The following is a 16,049-nucleotide window of genomic DNA, read 5'->3' as shown; positions in this document are numbered from 1 at the left end:
AAAATGAGAAACTAACCTAAAAATTTTCGAAAGTTAAAAAAAAAAAGAAAAAAATACTAAAAATTTTTTAAATAAAAAAAAACAAAAAAACAATAAAGAGACACTAAACTTAAAATCATAAATTAAGGGAGAAAAAATAAAATTCAAAAATAAGGGGAAAATAAATAGGATTTGAAAATCGAAATTAAGAGAAAAAGTAAATAAACAAAACTAGTCAGAATACCTAATATAATCAACCAGACAACTAGTAGTTGTCAATCACAAACAATCTCCAGCAACGGCGCCAAAAATTTGGTCCGTGAAAAGAGATTTCGCACAGCTTAACCGGCAAGTGCACTGGGTCATCCAAGTAATACCTCAGGTGAGTGAGGGTCGATCCCACGATGGTTTTCGGAGTGAGAAAACAATGGTTGTCAAGTTGGACTTAGTTAGGCAAATCAAAAGGGATTTGGTGAGTCAATTCGCATAAAACGGTAAATAAACAAGTAAAGAAAGCAATAAATGGGTATGGTGTAAAAACAGTATAAGAAAACAGTTAAGGCTTCGGAGATGTTTATCTTTTCGGATTAAAAGTACTTACCAACTATTTTAACAATGAATGATTCATTCTATGGCAAACTGTAAATGTCTAAACCCTAATCTCTTAGTGATTTAGCCTCCTCTAACCTTCATTAACCGCCACTCTTGTGGTCACTTAATTCCGATTAAAGGGTTAAGTTCAAAAACTAGTTTTGGTCATAAAAACCCTAATTACCCAAAGCTAACAGGATTATATGTCACATATCCCAATTAGTTCATGTAATTAGCAGTTTAGGAGGAATTTATTTTCAAGCTGTAGTTCAAGCAAGATAACTCTCTCGAGAATCACAAGAACTCATGTAGAATAAGGGTCACTCTCTCGTTCCACCCAAATTCATAAGATTAAAAATAAAAAAAATCCTTTGAATCGAATCAAAACATTAATTAAAATAGAAGAATAATAGTTCTAATCTATAGAAATAAACAAAGATCCTAACCTTAACCAGGAGGTTTAGTTGCTCATGACTTACAGAGAAGACAGAGTTCTGAAAACGTGCGGAAGGAAGAAGATCCCAGCTACAAGTGATCTTTTTTCTTTTATACTGACCTATTTTGATATAGAAAGTAAATTAAAATAATAAATTCTAAAACTAAAAGATATTGTTCGTAATTAAAAATTACAAGAAAAAAATAAAACTAATAAAGGCTAAATCCACTTGAGAAGCTTGATGCCAAGGCATCATAGGCTAGTTTCACTAGCATTTTTCTGTTAGTTTTAGTTGTTTTATGCATTTTCTTGAGCTTAAAGTAACCAAAAATGGTTAAATGAAGAACAAAGTAATGAACCATCCAAACAATATGATTTTGATGCAAATTCCATGAGTTTTAGCTATATTACTTAAATGCTATGAATGAAAGATTTCTCATGAAATTTTGCAAGACTTTGATGCAATTGTTTGGATGATTTCAGGGAAGAAGAGGCTAAGCAAGGAAGCAACAAAATCAATAAAGGAAGCTTGAACATCACATGTGGAGTTTAAGTTCCAGTTTAAGCCTAAACTGGAGCTTAAACGCCAAAATCATGAAGGATAAGAAATGCTGGGATTGAAGTTTAACCTCCAGTTTGACCTCAAACTGGAGGTTAAACGCCAGAATGATAAGCCTCACTAAAGAAGCATTCCACGTTTAACCTCCAGTTTGACCTCAAACTGGAGGTTAAACGCCAGAATGAGTATGCCACCCAGGGAGGAGTTCCACGTTTAACCTCCAGTTTGACCTCAAACTGGAGGTTAAACGCCAGAACCAGGAAGAGTACCAGGGAGCCATTCCACGTTTAAGCTCCAGTTTGACTCAAACTGGAGCTTAAACGTGTTCGATAGCTTTTCTACTCCAGGGTTGCTCTCTCCATCTCCACGTTTAACCTCCAGTTTGACCCCAAACTGGAGGTTAAACGTGTTCGACACCTCCAGGGCCACCATTCTAAGCTTCCACGTTTAACCTCCAGTTTGACCTCAAACTGGAGGTTAAACGTGTTCGACCTCCAGTATGCCTCCACCCTTTTCCACGTTTAACCTCCAGTTTGACCTCAAACTGGAGGTTAAACGTGTTCGACCTCCAGGGCTGCCCTTCCTATCTCCACGTTTAAGCTTCAGTTTAACCTTAAACTGAAGCTTAAACGTGTTCGACTACATGACTCTCCAGGGCTACCTTCTTCCATTTCCACGTTTAAGCTTCAGTTTAACCTTAACTGAAGCTTAAACGTGCTTCTACAAATGGCCTCACTGGAAGTGTCTGGCGTTTAAGTTGCAGTTTAAGCTTAAACTACAACTTAAACGCCACTCTTGAAAAAGGTTTCTGGGCCAAAAATATTGTGATTTAAGTTAGTCTTTGAGCACAATTATTAACTTAAACTTACTTTGGTATGAAACCCAATTGAATATCATGGTTTATGGGATTGGGCCTGAAGGATTGATGAGTTTGAAATCTCAATTTATTGAGTCATGTGTCATTATTTGATTATCACTAAGTTGGCTCAATAAATGTTACAGGATTTGGATCAACAACCTCATCAAGATTATGGATCATAAACCCAAGGCAAAAGGAAAGCAAGGAGAGGCCTCAAAGCCTAAGAAGCACAACTGAAGCTCAATATAGAAAGTGTATAAATAGGATAGAAGTTAAGTTAGAGGGGACTTTTACTTTCACTTTTAGCTAGTTTTCCTTTTCTTTGTAATTGAATTCAGAGCTATGATTCACTAAACCCCCTTTCATTGGGTTAGGGAGCTCTATTGTAATTCAATGAATCAATAATAGTTTATCTTCTTCTTCAATCTTTTCTCTTGAATTTTGTTAGAAAGCTTCTCGATCTAATTCCATTGAGTAGTTGTCTTGGGAAAGAAACTACTCATACTTGGAATCCTTCGGAGCCTTGGGAAAGGAATGGAGGATTCATGCTAGAGAAGCTTTCTCACAGTGGATTGGATTGGGGTTTGGATGGATATTGTGACATGTAATCCTACCAAATTGTGGTTCATGAAATTGTGTGGTATAATCAGTGATCAAGCATCATCTCTTCTTATGAACATTTAAACCAAGGGATTGGGAATTTGTTTGTTTTTAGAGAGCATTGGTGAGCCAAGGAATTGGGATCCAATCATATAAGATTGCCAAGCAAAATTCAATGAATGCATTGGTTGAGGAAGAGATATACATGTTTTGATTCGGAGATTTCAATATCTCCTAAACCCAATGAATTCCCCATTTCTGATTTCCACTTTCTCTTTACATTCAGCAATTCAATTCTTGCAATCACCCCCATTCCCTTTTAATTTCAGCAATTTACATTCTGCTCTTTAATTCATGCAATTTAAGATTCAGCCATTTAATTTTCTTGTCATTTACTTTTCCCGCCAATTTTACATTCCGCAATTCTCATCTCAATTCTTGATTCCGCTCAACTAGAACACACTTCTAATCCGAATTGCTCAATCAACCAATCCTTGTGGGATTCGACCTCACTCTATTGTGAGTTTTTACTTGACGACGATAACCGGTGCACTTGCCGGAAGGAATTTTGCCGATCGTGCAATTTCCTAAATCGTAGCATAACTAGTTTATGCGCATCAAGTTTATGGCGCCGTTGCCGGGGATTGGTTTTCGATTGACAATTCTCAAATTGGAAGCTAACTAGATTGAGCAATTTTCTCTTGCTTTGTTAATTCTGTTCAAGATACTTGTTGAATTTTAATTTCTGCACTTGGTTACATGCTTTCCTTCTTTATGCCTTTAAACTCATGCAACTAACTCACTGACTCACTAACTGTTTGAATTAATTCCTCAATTGAGCTAACCATACTCTTCCATTAACCAAGAGTATTTCACTTGTTTGTGTTTGAGCTGTGTTCTTGTATGACAGGTAGGAGAGGAGAGACATCAACTCCTCCATATACCGAACCAGAGAGGACCCTTCATAGACTTAGAAGGGAAGCAAGAGGGAAGAGAGTAGTGGGAGAAGAGGAATCTGAAGGAGAATCTGAGGACAATTTTGAGGAAGCTTTAGATCTCAACATGGATAGAGAAGTTCACAACCATGAGAGAGCTGATGGAAACGATGCCATCCCTGAGAGGAGGGTTCTTAGTTCATACATAAACCCAACCTCTGGGAATTGTGGTAGTAGCATCCAGAAACCACCCATTCAGGCCAACAATTTTGAGCTCAAGCCACAGCTAATATCACTTGTGGAAAATCATTGTTCCTTTGGAGGAAGTGCTAATGAAGACCCAAACCAACATCTCACAAAATTCCTGAGAATTTGTGACACTGTGAAGTCCAATGGAGTCCAGGAAGATGCCTATAAACTGCTTTTGTTCCCATTTTCACTTAGGGACAAAGCAGCTAAGTGGCTGGAATCATTCCCAAGGGGGAGTCTAACAACATGGGATGAGGTGGAAAGCAAGTTTCTGGCACGTTTCTACCCTCCACAAAAGGTCAATAGGCTTCGATCTGAGGTTCAGACTTTTAGACAACAAGATGGTGAAACTCTCTACGAGGCATGGGAGAGATTCAAGGACTTGACAAGGAAATGCCCACCAAACATGTTCCATGATTGGGTGCAACTGCACATCTTCTATGATGGGCTCTCTTATGAATCAAGGAAGGCTGTAGACCATTCATCAGGAGGTTCATTGAATAGGAAAAAGACTGTGGAAGAAGCCATTGAAGTGATCGAGACAGTGGCTGAGAATGAGTACTACTATGCATCAGAAAGGCACAACACTAAGGGAGTCATGGAGCTGAACCATGTTGATACAATTCTAGCCCAAAACAAGGTGTTTGCCAAGCAACTAGCAGAGCTTACCAGGCAATTAGAAACAAAGCAAGTGGCTGCAATACACACACAAGATCAAGAGGAAGTAGGCATTGAAGGAGGTGATTGGGATGAGGTTAACTATGTGGGAAACCAACAAAGGCAATCATATGATCCACATTCCAACACTTACAACCCAGGCTGGAGAAACCACCCAAACTTTGGGTGGGGAAACCAACAAACCCAACCACAAAACCACAAACCTTACAACCACAACCAACAAAACAATTCCACATACCAAAACTCCAACCAAAGATCATACCAAGCCACACAAAACACTTACCCCCAATCATCATATCATGGCCAAAATAATCAACATACCCAACCTAATCCGAACCAACAATTTCAAGATCAATTGAACCGGATAGAAGGAATTATGGCAACCATGAGTCAAGACATCATTGAACTGAAGAGCTTCAGGGATGATGTGAGAACTACCTTAAGAAACCATGGTGAAAAACTCAAAAGGATGGAATCTCAAGTAGGAGAGCTATCTCAACAGGCACCCAAATCAACTGCAGTGTTCCCTAGTGACACAGAAAAGAATCTTAAAGGGGAACAAAAGAGAGTAAGATGGGAAGAATGCAAAGCCATCACCATAATGAAGGAAGTCTCAGAAGAAGAAGGAATCAGGCCCTCAGAGCAGGAACCAGAAATCTTGAAGGAAGGTGTGGAAGAAGTTAAGCAGGAAGGTGGAACTGAGCAAGCCAAGGAACTGCAAAAAGGCATGATGGAAATATACCAACCAAAAGCACCATTTCCTGAGAGGTTAGGAGGAGGTGAAAAAAGGAAAACCTACTCAAGGTTTCTAGAGACATTTAACTCTCTTCATGTCAATATTCCCTTTCTTGAGATTCTTCATCAAATGCCCACACACATCAAGTATTTAAAGGAATTGTTAAGCAAAAAAAGAGTTTTGAAGGGAGGACAAACAGTAACAATGAACAAAGAATGCAGTGCTCTCATCAAGAAGGACACACTCTCTAAGAAAACGGACCCAGGAAGTTTTCATATCCCTTGCATCATAGGGGAAACAAAAATTGACAGAGGATTCTGTGATCTAGGAGCTAGCATAAATGTGATGCCTCTAACTCTTATGAAGAGGCTACAACTGAATGAGGTGAGATCCACTGATGTAATCATACAACTGGCTGACAAAACTCAGAAGCAAGCTGAAGGGGTAGTTGAAAATGTGCTGGTGAAAGTGGGGGATTATTATTTCCCCACAGACTTTGTCATTGTGGACATGGAGGAAAGCTACTTACACCCTATCATTCTGGGCAGACCATTTCTAGCCACTACTAGAGCGCTCATAGATGTAGAACAAGGAGAGCTAATTCTGAGAATACATGATGAACAGCTCATTTTTAAAGTCTTCAAACCTGCATCTGAGCCTGAACCAGAACCTGAAAAGCCTAAAGATGATAGTAGCCATCCGTGTTTGGAGGAAAGTAATCCAGCAGCTGAGACTCTAAAACAGTCATTGGAAGGCAAACAAGAGTTGCAAGAGTTAGAGCCACAAGAATCAGTGGAAACAGATCAGAAGGATCCTCCTGACATAAAGGTCAATGAAGAAATCCTCAAGAGAAAGGGAAGAGTGATAGGGAGATTGCCAAGAGGATGGAGAAACAAGAAAATTCCCACTGAAGGTTTTTCTCCGGGAGATAACGTGATATCAAGTCATTATCTGCCAATCCCACCTGGCCTCAAAACCATTCCTTCCCAGCTCCCTCAAGTGTTCACAATCAGGAAAGTTCTTTCTATGGAACATTTAGAGGTCATGAATGAATCAAGTGGGGACGTTTTCATAGTGAGAGGAGAAGACGTCAAGCACTACAATCCACCCTAACAAGGGACAACCGTCAAGCTAGTGACGTTAAAGAAGCGCTTCATGGGAGGCAACCCATTTTTTTTTTTAGTATCCTTAATCTTTAGTGCTTTGCTTTACATCTAATAAAACATGGTTTCTTATGCATGAACTTGAATCCTCAGGACAACTATTGATTAAGTGCACTAAACCGTGCATGTAAATTACAGTTGGTCTCTAAGTTTGGTGTGCCTGATGGCACTCCCAAATCTTACTCAAATTGAATTCCATCTTTCATTCAAGGTGCACAACCAAACATTAAGTTTGGTGTTCTTTTTGAACACAGTTTATGAAAAGCAAGAAGTTCCTCTGGATTTCAAAATTCATGACAAGTATACCATTCACATGTTTAATGCTTTAGTTTCAATTACTTAGGGTAGTCACTTTGTTTAGAATCAAAGAGCCAAGGTGACTATGATTTATTAGAAATATGCACACTCATTAAGGACAACCAATATGGATTTCATGTCATCAGGAGACTTAACCAAAAACTAAGTTTGGTGTCCAAATAATAAGTGTGCATACATGTAGAAGTCACGGCTATAAGCTCATAAAGACAAGCATTGATTTACATGTGCAAATACTATTCATAATTCACATGGACCGAAAAATGATAGCAAATTTGTTTGTTTGTGCAGGTACAAAAGAAAAGACAAAAATGGAGGAAAAAGACAAAGGGAGGTACGTGCTTGGTCAAAAAGAAAATCCACAAATCTTTGAAACTAACACATGGGAAAAGGAAGTTCTGCAAGAAAAGAAAGCTACATGTACAACCTAATGCATCCAGAATACTTCCAAGAAAATGAAAAGCCAATCGTCCTTATCTACAATTCATATATTTACCATCAAGCCACCCTTCACAAACCACCCTAGCCGTTCATTTTTCACTCATGGGCACTATAAAGAACCACTTGGGGAACGAGTCCCACACCACCAATTCTCCTTCATACACATTTTCCTTCATCACAGCATAACTATCTCTTGCCGAAAACAACCTCACCACACCTCCAACAACACTTCTTGCTTCACCTTGTCAACTTTAGCTTGTCACTTACCAAAACTAAAAAAAACCAATGGCAGCTTCATCTAGCCACAAAAGAAGAAAAGACAAGCAGCCAATGGAGGAAAACAGGGAATTTGATGCATGGAGATACAGATCAGTGTTCCATGAGATTCAAGCCGAATGGATGAGACCTAAAACGGTACTAGCTGAGGTTCCCTTTGACCTTGAAAAGGATGAGTTCCCAGGTGTTTGGGAAAAGATCAAAAAGAGGAAGTGGGAGCTCCTAACTAAGCCAATCACTAGAATCAACATCAACTTGGTGAAAGAGTTTTATGCAAATGCAGTAAGGGAGGATCAAACCAAGAACCCCACATACAAAAGCTATGTGAGAGGGGTGGAAGTTGACTTCAGTCCTAAAGCAATCATGAAAACTCTTGGCCTGAAAAACATACATTTCAGCCAAGCAAGTTATGAAGAAAGGATGATAGGAGAACCTGACTATACAACTATTGCTGAAGACCTTTGTGCCATCAGAGCTGAATGGGTGAGAAAAACAAGAGGGGCTCCAAGAGTCTTGAGAAGGGGAGACCTAACACCTGAAGCTAAAGGGTGGTATGCAATAGTTAGGAGATCCATCCTACCCACTGCAAACTCTTCAGAAATAGTCCCTAAAAGAGCCATCTTGCTACATTGCATTATGGTTGGAGGAGAGATCAAAGTTCATAAACTCATTGCTGAACAGATACAAGAGTTTAGTGAGAAAAGTGACCCTGAATCCTGGCTCCACTTCCCTAGCACTATCATTAGACTATGCATCGATGCCCAAGTACCACTTGAGGATGAAAGACCTAATTGGCTATATCCTGGACTGGCCATAACTGCGCACAGAATGACTCTTGGCCCAACTCCTCCAAGACATACAAGAAGAAGAAATGAAGAAGGGCAACAAGTGGAAGCCGAGCAAGAAGCAGAACAAGAAAGACAGGAAGGAGAAGATAGAGAAGAAGAGCAAGAAGAGCAAGCAACTCCTGAAAGAAGACAACGGATTCCCAGAGACCCCATGGATATGAGCAGAATGCAGGAATTCATAGAAGGAATGTCTCAACAATACATGAGGTCTCAGGAGAGACAAGAGGACTTTCATCTAAAAATGATGGATATGCAAAGGAACTTTGAATCAAGATTCTTCGATCTGCAAAGGGAACAAAATTTACACTTACAGGAATCCTTCAGCCACATATGCCAACACCAAGATGCCAATGTCTTGGCAATCAAGGAAGCCACCACTTTACAGAATGCAAGATACTCAGTCCAAGCTGATTACAACATCAGTTCGCAAATCAAGCTTAACTACATAGGGGAACATCTACACAAGATGGACCCAGCATTCCCAGCTTATGATGAGTATTTCAAAGGGAGGAAAGAAGGAGAAATAAACAAGGCAATGATCCTTGAAAAAGGAGTGGAAGAAACGATGAAAAAGGCTGGATTCTGGAAAAAGCTCATAAGAAAAGACAAGGGAGGCACAAGTGGTCAAAAAGAGGCAGGAAGCAAGAAGAAGCAGGATCCCAAGAATTAAGAAGAACCAAGCAATAAATAAGAGGTGGTCTCGTTCCTTAATAATCAAATGATAATTGGTGAATTGTCTTTATGAACGTGTTTTCATCATAAGTCATTTAAGTGTTATGTGGAGTTTTTTTTTTTTTTTTTTTTTTTTTATGAGTCGTTTTTTTTAGTATGTGTGTTTGTTAAGTGCTTTGAATAAAGTGAATGCCTGGATGTTTGGATATAACTTCACCTTCTTAAACAAGTGCGTGCCATGCTTGTTCTGTTTCCAAAAATAAAAGAAAAGTTTGAACAAAAGTAACTTGGCTAAATTAGTGACAAATCAAGTAGAATTAAGTGGTGGTATGCATGCTTGATTGTTTAGTCAGATCACTAAAATTAGAGTGTAGAATTATCATTTTTTTTATGTAGAAAGTGAACATTGTCTATGGATCTTGATGAATAAATGTCTTTGGCCATGAAAAAGAAAGAAAAAGAAAAAGAAAAAGCCACGGAAAAAGGCAACCAAAAAGCAAAAAAAAAATTGAGAAAATAAGCTAGGTACCAATGGTTTGAACTTCTGAGACAAATGCCTGTGGTGTTTATGTATTAAGGATATGCTTGGATGAATAGGTTCTGAGGAGTGTTTCAACACTTGGTAACTTGGGTTAACTAACCCGGGATTATCAACCAAAAGTCCATTATCAAGAGCAACCTAAATACAAAACATTTAGTCACACAAAGAGGTGCTGTGCACCAATGTCTCAAGAAGAAATGTGAACTAAAATGCCTAAGGTGGATATGTGTAGTGCACTGATAAGAAAAAGAAAACGCCAAAGGCTTGTGCAACACATGACACTAAGCAAACAAGGAGCAAAAGAAGCTCTAAGAAAAAGAGAAGAAAAACAAAGAAGAGAAAAGTGCCAAAGACATAAGAATAACAAGAGGCCATAGCAATTTTTGATGGATGCGATGAAAAAGTGATAATCCTACCTGATAAGTATGAAAAAGTGATGCTGCAACTTTCTGCATAAAACCCTTCTGATGAACTTCAAATGCTTGCTAATATAGCCAATGTAATTGCTTTCTGTTTCATACTTTCTTCTCAAATAACTCAGGACTTGCTTAGGGACAAGCAAGTATTAAGTTTGGTGTTGTGATGCCAAGGCATCATAGGCTAGTTTCACTAGCATTTTTCTGTTAGTTTTAGTTGTTTTATGCATTTTCTTGAGCTTAAAGTAACCAAAAATGGTTAAATGAAGAACAAAGTAATGAACCATCCAAACAATATGATTTTGATGCAAATTCCATGAGTTTTAGCTATATTACTTAAATGCTATGAATGAAAGATTTCTCATGAAATTTTGCAAGACTTTGATGCAATTGTTTGGATGATTTCAGGGAAGAAGAGGCTAAGCAAGGAAGCAACAAAATCAATAAAGGAAGCTTGAACATCACATGTGGAGTTTAAGTTCCAGTTTAAGCCTAAACTGGAGCTTAAACGCCAAAATCATGAAGGATAAGAAATGCTGGGATTGAAGTTTAACCTCCAGTTTGACCTCAAGCTGGAGGTTAAACGCCAGAATGATAAGCCTCACTAAAGAAGCATTCCACGTTTAACCTCCAGTTTGACCTCAAACTGGAGGTTAAACGCCAGAATGAGTATGCCACCCAGGGAGGAGTTCCACGTTTAACCTCCAGTTTGACCTCAAACTGGAGGTTAAACGCCAGAACCAGGAAGAGTACCAGGGAGCCATTCCACGTTTAAGCTCCAGTTTGACTCAAACTGGAGCTTAAACGTGTTCGATAGCTTTTCTACTCCAGGGTTGCTCTCTCCATCTCCACGTTTAACCTCCAGTTTGACCCCAAACTGGAGGTTAAACGTGTTCGACACCTCCAGGGCCACCATTCTAAGCTTCCACGTTTAACCTCCAGTTTGACCTCAAACTGGAGGTTAAACGTGTTCGACCTCCAGTATGCCTCCACCCTTTTCCACGTTTAACCTCCAGTTTGACCTCAAACTGGAGGTTAAACGTGTTCGACCTCCAGGGCTGCCCTTCCTATCTCCACGTTTAAGCTTCAGTTTAACCTTAAACTGAAGCTTAAACGTGTTCGACTACATGACTCTCCAGGGCTACCTTCTTCCATTTCCACGTTTAAGCTTCAGTTTAACCTTAACTGAAGCTTAAACGTGCTTCTACAAATGGCCTCACTGGAAGTGTCTGGCGTTTAAGTTGCAGTTTAAGCTTAAACTACAACTTAAACGCCACTCTTGAAAAAGGTTTCTGGGCCAAAAATATTGTGATTTAAGTTAGTCTTTGAGCACAATTATTAACTTAAACTTACTTTGGTATGAAACCCAATTGAATATCATGGTTTATGGGATTGGGCCTGAAGGATTGATGAGTTTGAAATCTCAATTTATTGAGTCATGTGTCATTATTTGATTATCACTAAGTTGGCTCAATAAATGTTACAGGATTTGGATCAACAACCTCATCAAGATTATGGATCATAAACCCAAGGCAAAAGGAAAGCAAGGAGAGGCCTCAAAGCCTAAGAAGCACAACTGAAGCTCAATATAGAAAGTGTATAAATAGGATAGAAGTTAAGTTAGAGGGGACTTTTACTTTCACTTTTAGCTAGTTTTCCTTTTCTTTGTAATTGAATTCAGAGCTATGATTCACTAAACCCCCTTTCATTGGGTTAGGGAGCTCTATTGTAATTCAATGAATCAATAATAGTTTATCTTCTTCTTCAATCTTTTCTCTTGAATTTTGTTAGAAAGCTTCTCGATCTAATTCCATTGAGTAGTTGTCTTGGGAAAGAAACTACTCATACTTGGAATCCTTCGGAGCCTTGGGAAAGGAATGGAGGATTCATGCTAGAGAAGCTTTCTCACAGTGGATTGGATTGGGGTTTGGATGGATATTGTGACATGTAATCCTACCAAATTGTGGTTCATGAAATTGTGTGGTATAATCAGTGATCAAGCATCATCTCTTCTTATGAACATTTAAACCAAGGGATTGGGAATTTGTTTGTTTTTAGAGAGCATTGGTGAGCCAAGGAATTGGGATCCAATCATATAAGATTGCCAAGCAAAATTCAATGAATGCATTGGTTGAGGAAGAGATATACATGTTTTGATTCGGAGATTTCAATATCTCCTAAACCCAATGAATTCCCCATTTCTGATTTCCACTTTCTCTTTACATTCAGCAATTCAATTCTTGCAATCACCCCCATTCCCTTTTAATTTCAGCAATTTACATTCTGCTCTTTAATTCATGCAATTTAAGATTCAGCCATTTAATTTTCTTGTCATTTACTTTTCCCGCCAATTTTACATTCCGCAATTCTCATCTCAATTCTTGATTCCGCTCAACTAGAACACACTTCTAATCCGAATTGCTCAATCAACCAATCCTTGTGGGATTCGACCTCACTCTATTGTGAGTTTTTACTTGACGACGATAACCGGTGCACTTGCCGGAAGGAATTTTGCCGATCGTGCAATTTCCTAAATCGTAGCATAACTAGTTTATGCGCATCAAAGCTCCAAGAGAAGGGAATTCGGACAGCTGCTGGCGTTAAATGCCATTTTGGGTATTTAACGCCCTAGAGGAGCAGCCTTATGCATGCTGAGGTCCCTTGCTAGCACTAAACGCCAGTTGAGCGTTTAGCGCCTAGGGAGGGTGCTGCTTGCTTTTTCTGTTTTTGCTCCAAACACTGCCAAATTATTCCGAATTTCACCTGAAATTATTCCGAATTTCACCTGAAATAAAAAAATACTAAAACAACTCAAAATAGCATTCAAAGGATATTTTTGCACTAAAATAATGTAAAACGAAATAAACTCTAACTAAAAACAACTAGAAAATGCTAAGAAAAAGGGTACAAGATGCTCATGCATCATGCATACTTCAACAAGTTTCCTTTCTCACAGCACAAGTAGAGCAGTTGCATGCTTCGCAAGCCCCTGGCTATGATTGCCGTGGAGGAGAAAGCATACATAGGATAATTCTCAAGGACAGAGAAAAATTCCTACTTCCCTGAGTGGAGGGAACATCCTAATTATTGCTGGTGGAATCAAGAACAAACCTTCTCCAATGTTGCATACCATCTGCAAGAGAGCCAAATGTAATTCCAAAACCCTTTTGAGCTTGTCGTGGAAAGTTTATCTCAATCCACTCAAGAGTTTGTTCAACAAACTCAAGACTTCATGTAAGAGATGAAAACAAACTTCAAAAAGCAAGGAATCCCCATCAAGAATCTAGAAGTCCAAATGGATCAAATTATTGCTAAGATATCTCAACAAGCTTTTGAAAGTAAGATAGAAAAACTATCCCAAACCATTGCCTCTTTCATGCAACTAACTCAAAGCTTCATGGAAGAAACAAGAGAAAATTTCAAGAAGCTTCAATAAAGAATTTAGAGGTACAAGTGGGACAAATTACCAGGCAATTGGCAAAGAAGCAAAAGGGTTCCTCCCTAAATGAGACCATGTCAAATCCTATAGAAGAATACAAGGCAATCAATAACTCTATACAACACCCAAGTTCTGAAAAAGCAGAAAAGCTAGAAGAGGTGCGGTCAATAGAGGAATTCACTGAAAGAAAGATCTTAGTCAACAAACAAAAAGCACTATCTTGGAGAAGAAGGTCAACAAAAATTAATCCATCCGCTATCCTAGAAAGCGGTATGAGTCAAGCTAGTGACGTTAAAAGAGCACTTATTGGTAGGTAACCCAGTCGGTTAGTATCCTTTTTTTTATCTTCTCCATTAAGGTCCTTTCCTTTAATTAATCATAAAAAGGGAAAAATGAATTTCGTAGAAAAAGTTATAAAAGTTTAAAAATCGGTGTTAAAAACTGGAAGTTTCAGATTCTGCAGCATACCAGAAAAATTGCTGGTATGCATGCGCGCAAAGGCCTGCGTTCATACGAGACAGAGAATGTTTGCAAGCTTGTTTGCATACATAGGGTGGTGCATACGCACCCGTCTGGGAAGGCTTCTAGTCTGTGCGTGCGCACACGACCTATTTTCTGCAAAAATGCTGTTCTGACTGTTTAGCCTTCCCGACAAGCTTGGAACCCCACTAACTTCCATATCACTTCTGATAACCAATTTTTAAGCTTCGAAAAGAGTATGGGTAAATCTAATGAATTGAATTAATTAGTTTTCGGATAAACACTTGGTTAACCAGATGAAAATATTATATGGATGGTGGTTCGTCCCACCCACAGTGAGGATGGTGACTTAATTCCGCTAATGAGATAACAAGATTTACTAATTGATGAGAGAATGAGGTTATTATACGTTATAACTTATAAAATTGAATGAGTTGCCAATTATGGCTGAATGTGATATGAAAATTGAATTGGAAAGGACGGTGGTACTATTTCGTTTGTGTATTGATGAGAAACTTGCATGTGGTCGATACAAGGATGGTGGTGTTATCCTCCTTGCTCAGTGTTGCGGTGAGACACCTGCACCTGGTAGATGCAAGGATGTGGGTTTTGTCCCGCTTGCTCAGTGTTGTGGTGTATATGTGGGAATGGTGATTTTATCCCGTCCACATTCTTTCTGTTTGCAAGTGTGGCCGGGCATGCGATCCCCAGATTAGCTAGCCGCCAAGAGAAGGTGAACAGGAACTCTCTTATGAGACTATTTTATATATATACATGCAAGAGATGATTACCTCTTGGGGATGTGCGACAGAAAGGAGATATTCGGGTTAGCTACCAGATGTGTCGGGTTTGGCAGTATAACCAACACATGAGCTCACGGATAGTAGGATAGGCATGCATCATGTGCATTTGTTTGTAATTGTTTGAGTGTGAATATTTGTTTTGGTTTGTCTAACTGTATATTTCTGTTTAATTGCTAATTGTAATCCTTGCCATACATTGGTCTAATTGTGTTTGTTTTGTATTGATTATTATTTGTGATTGATATTACTGAACGGAATACTGAACTGAGAAATTGAACATTAAGAGTAAAGATGAGGATATATGGAAAATGATTAGGACTAGACGTAGATATAGAGCTGAGACTTAGTGACCTAACCCTGTTCAGATTAGTTAAAACCCTAGACTTGAACTTCGGTGAAGTTGGAGATTTAGGATTACCTAGTGGGTTCATGTCTTTTTATATAGTCTTTATTTAGAACTATTACCCTACTTGGAAACCTTTGGGTTCTCACCTGTTGTGAATTTTTTGTTTTTCAGATGCAGGGCGTGATGCACCTCGATAAGTGTGCGAGATTCTGTTAGCGAAGCAAGGAAAGCTTTTCTCCTGAGATTTATTTTGTTACTTAGCATTTTCTCCACTTTTGAAATTTTTATTGTATATTTCCTCTTAGAGGTTTTTATTTAGAGAAACATGATTTCTATTTTGTACACTTTTTTGTTTGTAATATTCTAGCCAGCCTTTTCTTCGCAGGTCGAGACTAGTAATTATTATGTATCTTATTTCGAACTTATTATGTATATATATATATATATATATATATTGCTCCTGCATATGACGTTTCTTACATTATCATTTTGTGTGTGAATTTCAACACTCGCTTTTGTTTATCATTCCTTCACAAGCTCCTAGTTTTATTATCATTATTCAAATATTATGTATGTATCTTCTTCTTTAGGTGTCGTAATGCCTCATCACCTATGATTTACGAATATAGCATAAGGCTTTGCGTGGTAGGGTGTTACACCCGGTCCCCAATTGCACCTCTGCCGTTT

General features: G+C 38.6%; 1 non-coding gene across 1 annotated transcript; it reads right to left on the bottom strand.

Annotated features, from left to right (window-relative positions):
* Positions 1–4,512: 4,512 nt before the first annotated feature.
* On the bottom strand, positions 4,513–4,616 carry LOC148561893 (small nucleolar RNA R71). The gene has a single exon (XR_015886494.1). It is a non-coding gene; the product is annotated as a small nucleolar RNA R71 (small nucleolar RNA).
* Positions 4,617–16,049: the final 11,433 nt, after the last annotated feature.

Source organism: Arachis ipaensis, chromosome B6 (assembly GCF_059453495.1).
Source record: "Arachis ipaensis isolate K30076 ecotype BB chromosome B6, ASM5945349v1, whole genome shotgun sequence".
Taxonomy (NCBI): domain Eukaryota; kingdom Viridiplantae; phylum Streptophyta; class Magnoliopsida; order Fabales; family Fabaceae; genus Arachis; species Arachis ipaensis.
Note: the sequence above shows the minus strand (reverse complement) of the source record. Positions and strands in the feature narration are given on the sequence as shown.